The following is a 6,000-nucleotide window of genomic DNA, read 5'->3' as shown; positions in this document are numbered from 1 at the left end:
CAGGAACACTGGGTCCAGAGCCACAGCATCTACCAAAAAAAGAGTTCCCCCACAGCATTCACAGTGTTCCTAAATACAAAAGAAATTGTTCACCCTCTGCCCACAAAGTGGGATCCCAGCCCCAGTGAAGCCTGCGGCTCACGTGTGCTGTAGGCCGAAGCATCCAGGGGGCACTTCTGCTCCTGGACATAACCAATACGGGGACAAGTGCCATGGAGCTCCACTCAGCTGCCCCTGGGACCCCTGGAGTAGATCTGCCACTCCATGGTATATGGAGTGTTTCATGTAGTGTGTAAGCCAGTTGCTCGGGACATAATCAGACTGCCTACAACCTTGGGGAGAAGGCACCACAGGGCTCATGTCACACGCCAGGCCAGACCCAGCCCACAGGGTTCTGCTGGGCCATGCCAATTTGGTGTTGTATTCTAAGTTGGCATTCTGTTTGTATAAAGAGAGAACAGATTTTGTGTCTGGGACAAGATTACGGGGTTAAGCAGATGTCATTACATATTTGAATCAATGAAACAGGGAAATGATTAAATGAGAATTTTGTCTTTATGTGGTATTTAAGGTGATGGTGGTATATGTAGATTAATGCAATGGAAGAGAATGTAATGTTCTTAATCTCCTAAAATAGACCTCCTTTTGTCAGGTGTAGGCTCTCAAAGTGGTGAGTGTTGTAAGCGTGTGCTTCTAGGCGTCCAAAAAAGGTCATTTCAGGTCACGGCGGGGGCAGTCATTTCCTGTTCCCCATCCTAGGACCCAGCAAGCCAGTGGAGGGGCCTCTGCTAGGTGGCTGTGGCCCTTGTGTCTCCTGGGCAACAGCTCCAGGGGAGATGAAAGGAGAGCCAAGAGTCTAGAGAACTCAGCAGGTACAGGCGGTGAGTCTGACCGTGGTGAATCCTCACCCTAGTCTGCTCTGCAGACTAAGTCTCACGATTGAAACTGATTGACACCTTTCAACTCATTCATCAAACCCTTCTCCGGCCTGGAGGGGTCCCTGGCCCACCAGCTCATGGGTTAGGACAGAAACTTTTACCTAGTGTGTTCTGTATCTGACATGTGCGTAAGGCTGCTTCTGCCAGGGACACCCGCATCCCAATTCCGTCCTCACTTCCAGCTCGCAGGTGGTGCAGATCCTGGAGCAGCAGCAATGGTGTGAGTTGTTGGTCCCTGCTGCTCACGTAGGCGCTTGGCTTTGACCCCATTACACCTGTTTGGGGAGGGAACCAGCAGAGATAATCTCACCTATGCCCATTCTGTTTCTTATGTTTCCTGTATTTCCCTGCATTTAGGTGTATACCCCCACAATAAAGCAGCAACAAGAAGGAAATAAGTAGAGTTCCATTATTTAAATGAATTCTTTATAAATTGTTTGATTCTAGAATAATTTAAAAGGCTGTATTTATTGTGTTCATTATTCCTTTCACTTCTCATAGGATCTGTGATTTATGGAGAAGTATGAGAAGCAGCAGGCCTGAGAGCAGAAGGTCTGGGGTCCACCTGCTAAGGCACACCATGAGAGCAGAATGAGAAGCAGCAGTGGTGGCTTGAGTGGCAGGCCCCTGCCGCACCTGTGGCAGACCAGGAGGGAGTTCCCAGCTGCTGGCTTTGGCCTGGTCCTCCCCAGCTGCTTCGGGCATTAGGGGAGTGAACCAGAAGATGGAAGATTCTCTGTCACTTTTTTTCAAATAAAGTGAAAAATATTTTAAAACATAAGTCCTTTTTCAGAAAAAAAATTAGAAATTGTATTTATTTGAAAGACAGAGTGAGAAAGGACAGACAGGTCTTCCATGCACTGGGCCAGGCTGAAGCCCGCAGTCTGGAGCTCCCTCTTGGTCTGCACGTGCATGGCAAGGACCCAAGGACTTGTGGTACCTTCTGTTGCCTTCCTGGGGAGAACTGCCAGGGAGCTGCATGGGGCAGTCAGTACTCAAAGGGACACTGCTATAGATGCCAGCATCATGGGCAGTGATTTAACACACCGTGCCACAGCACTGGCCCTGAAACACATGCTTGGACACAGGGAGCAGGCTCTTCGCTGGACACAGGGAGCAGGGACCCTAATGTATGTATTTTTCAGCCCACTACCAGCTTTCCCATTGCAAACAATACTACAGTGAACAGCTATAGACGCCATGAGCAAAGCCCCATAGAGTTTACTGGGTGTTTTGAATGTGTGGCAAGCCGTAGATCCTCAGAACGATCCCGTTTTCATATGGTATATGGGCAGAGAGACAGAATTAGCCCCAAGTCACACAGCTTGCATGTGGCAGTGTGAGGACTTCAATGCAGCTCTCCTGGCTCTAAGGCCCACATTCCCAGGCAGCACACCACATGTGCAGGCCAAAGGGCAGTCCCCAACAGTGGACCAGGTCCCCCTTGCTGAAGGTGACCTTTCTGGGAAGCCCTGGGGACACTTCTCAGTACATAAGACCCCATTGCCCAGAGCAGTGATGTAGAAAGGCACTTCCCCGTTCTGGGTGCTTTCCTGCCTTTCCTTTCCTGTGCTCCGCAGGCCCTCGCTCTTTCTGGATCTGAGTCCGCCAGGTCCTCTCAGGCGAGCCTAGTCCAGGATCCATGCAGGGTAGAGACACACAAGGGAGCGCCAATGACAGCAAGCAGGAGGGCAAAGAGAGCGAGTGGGGCTGGGGCTACAGGCCAAGGGCAGGTGGAGAATGTGTGGGCCATGCCCCGTGGCAGCCTGGGCAGCAGGGCAGGCTCTGACTGTGCTCCCAGCAGCCAGAGGTGAAGGTGTGCAGCGTGATGCTGGCAGAAGGGGCGGGAGAGCATTTTGGCACAGTCACATGGGTCCAGGGTTGACACACGGCTGCCCTCTCTGGCAGTGACTCATCACAGTTACCCAGACTGGCCCCAGGGACATTCTCTGGGAGGCCAGCGCCTGTGCTTGCTGGCCTGGGCGCGGGTGTCCCCTGCGAGCCTGTCCACCCCTGATGCCCTCAGGAAGAGAGCTTTCCAAAACGAGTCCCTCTCTCACAGCAACTGGCGTGAGGCTGGGCAGTGACCGCTGCTCCCGCGAGGTTCCCTCTGAGTTTCCTGCCTCTAGTCCCTGAGAGGGCGGCATCAGGTCAGCTGGGAAGCTGGTCTTGCAGCTGAGACACTCTATCTCCGAGCAAGCCCGAGGCCGACAGTCAGGCCCAGTTGCTTGGCATTGCAGTATCTTGTACACAGAGCTCAGTCCTCTGCCCTTGGGCTCCAGATGGTCTGGCCCCACTCTTTTTAAAGGCACCCATTGCCAGCCTCCCAGCATCTGTGCTGGACAAGCCTTTTCTGCTCCAGTCCTGGGAGTCGCCTGGCTACTTCTCACCTCCCTGGAGCATAGCCCAGCATTCCCACCCCCTGCAAGCACCCACTTCCCGCCATGCTCCAGCCTCAACACATTCCTTTCAGAATCCATTCAGCCTTCAGGTAAACTCCCACGCAGTTTACCTGAGTTGTCCTTATAGCTGGTCAAATCCTCCCTGCTCTGCTGTGTGCTGGCCAGTCTGCCCCAAGCCCTCTCCATGCTGACAGCGTGACCCCTTGCCCACTAGGTGCCCCTCAAAGACTCTGCAGGGGCTAAGGCCATCCTGTTCACCTGCACTCACCCTCTCATGCCCCAGCCCCTCTGAGCCTTCAGGCTTCATCTTCCTCCGTTGCTTCTCCACTGCTCTCCTGGACACACACACAGCCTTGACCCCAGTCTCACAGAACCCCCTTGCTCCCTGAACCCGGCACTGTGCACATCTCTCATGTGCTGGCACCTGGAAACCACGCCCATGCCTTGCTCCTCTAACCAATCTCCATTCATTTGCTAGTCGTAGATAGAATCTCCTCCAGGCAGGCTTCCCTGGTTTCCATGTCCTCAGTCTCCAATGCACCCCATGCCTCCCACCTCCAGTGCTTCCGGGCCTGCTGGGTGAGCACTGGTTTGCTTCAGGAGCAGGGGCTCTGTCCTTTCTGCCTTGGTATCCTCAGCTGGCACACAATCACAGAAGTGCAGTTTGTTAAACGAGGGACTGCATCAGCGGGTCCCTGCTCTCCTAAGCTGGTGCCATGAGCAGCTTCCTGTCAGCAAAGGCGTAAACAGCTCCCCGACCAGAGGCCACCAAGGCCTGGGAAGAGCCTGCTCAGTGTGCAGCTCTCGCCCTTGGCGAGGAACCCTGTGCCTGCACCACTCTAACTGCACGTGCCCTCCGCAAGTGTCACTCGTGCTTTCCAAACTCCAGTCCGAGACTCAGCCAAGCCCTCCACAGGGTGACCTTCCTCAAGGGCCTTCTCCCAGACTCTGCTGTCGGCACCCAGCCATTGCCCACGGCTCAGCCCCAGTCCTCCACAAAAGCAGTCCCAGCACTGCCCTCTACCAGGGTCATGGCCCGTCTCTCCCTCCTATGACACTGGGACATCTGATTATTGCTCCACTGGGTGGGGGAGTGACACTGTGTCCCCTCCGCTGTACCCCAAGGTCTGAGGTGGCAGTGACACTCAGCGCTGTCCACCCTCGGCTCACACGATACCAAGGAGCCTTTGGTCGTTGCTGCTCCAGGCATGGCTGCCCGTGACCTTGGGTTGCTGCCTCAACTCCATCAGCCTCTGGAATAACATTAATCGCTGCAGCAATGCCTGGAAATCAATGATTTATGATTGTAAAAGTACCTTGAAGTTCTTGTGAGACTGGCACTTCTATTTCTGAGGCATCTTTCTTGCTAGAGCTTGCAGTTTCTCTTTCTTTCTTTTTTAAGAATGCAAAGGAAACACATGCTCTGTGCAAGAGGTTTTTTCCAGAGCCTGAAATGACGACACCATGCGTTGCAGTCAAGGTCATCTCATGCTCTTCCCAGAAGAGGGTGGTGTCTGAGAAACCAGGGACTTGGATTGTGACGATATCTACGTCTGACTGCAAAGGTGAGCAAGAATTCTCTCACCCAGGACAGAAATAAAGCAAAGCAAGGCCCAACCACATACATGTAAATGACCTTTCTACAACCAAGGTCACATCCCTGTGCCCTGCTTGGGGCGGAGGTCGTGTTGAGGTCACCCGAGCTCACAGCAGAGTGGGCAAGGTCACCACTGATGGTGGCTGGGGCTCCAAACCCCGTAGTGGCCTCATGTCCCTCCCTGACACTCAGGACAGACAGGACTCCCGTTCTGTGGTTGTAGAACACACAGCTCACCCCAGCCCCACCTCTGACTCCAGAGTACATGCTACAGATCCCACTGCACACAGGTCACCGTATGAGGAGGTGTGTGTGTCAGTCAGCTTGATGGCAGCCATGTTGTCCTGCTGTCCACGTAGATCAAACGGCCATGTTGTCTACTCGAAGACACGCAACTTATATTTGTTATGGTACCTCAGTACAGCGGGGAAAAGCACCAAGACGGGAAACCACAGTGTGCACCAAGGGGCGGACACGTGCACTCACTCTAGACAGCATGGCTTCACAGCTTTTTGTGTTTTTAACAAGGAACACCTTTCTCGCCCTCATACCCGGGAAATCAAAATCGATAGCACAAGGCAGGAAAATTGGGCGGTGTTGTCCATTACAAGGTGGGGCACAGGGACCTCAGATCAGCAACTCGGCAAAGCCGCCCAGGGAGGCGAATTAACAACCTGAGTCAGAGAGGAGATCAAAGTCCGAGACTTTTGATCCAGGAAGTTGCTGTGCTGTCACAGCCTCTGGGAGCCCCTGCCTCGAGGACAGGAGGATCATACCGGGGTGGGGGACTGAGACCTGGGCACTTCCTGCCCCTCATGCTTAGGCACACTGAGGTGGAAGCCAGCTGCCTCGCCAGCAAGCACACTGTGCGGTGATGCTCATCCTCTCCCTGACATCCCGCTCTGAGCCAGGGCCCAGAGACACAGCTGTAAATGGCACAGAGCGCGTCCTCACCCGCCGCCTTCCAACTCAGCAATGTTCTAGGCACTCACCCGTTGTAGCCCTACATACAATAAAACCCAGAAGCGATGGAAAGCCTCTGTATCCTTTCCTAGGATAGCAC

Source organism: Ochotona princeps, chromosome 19, assembly GCF_030435755.1.
Source record: "Ochotona princeps isolate mOchPri1 chromosome 19, mOchPri1.hap1, whole genome shotgun sequence".
NCBI lineage: Eukaryota > Metazoa > Chordata > Mammalia > Lagomorpha > Ochotonidae > Ochotona > Ochotona princeps.
Note: the sequence above shows the minus strand (reverse complement) of the source record.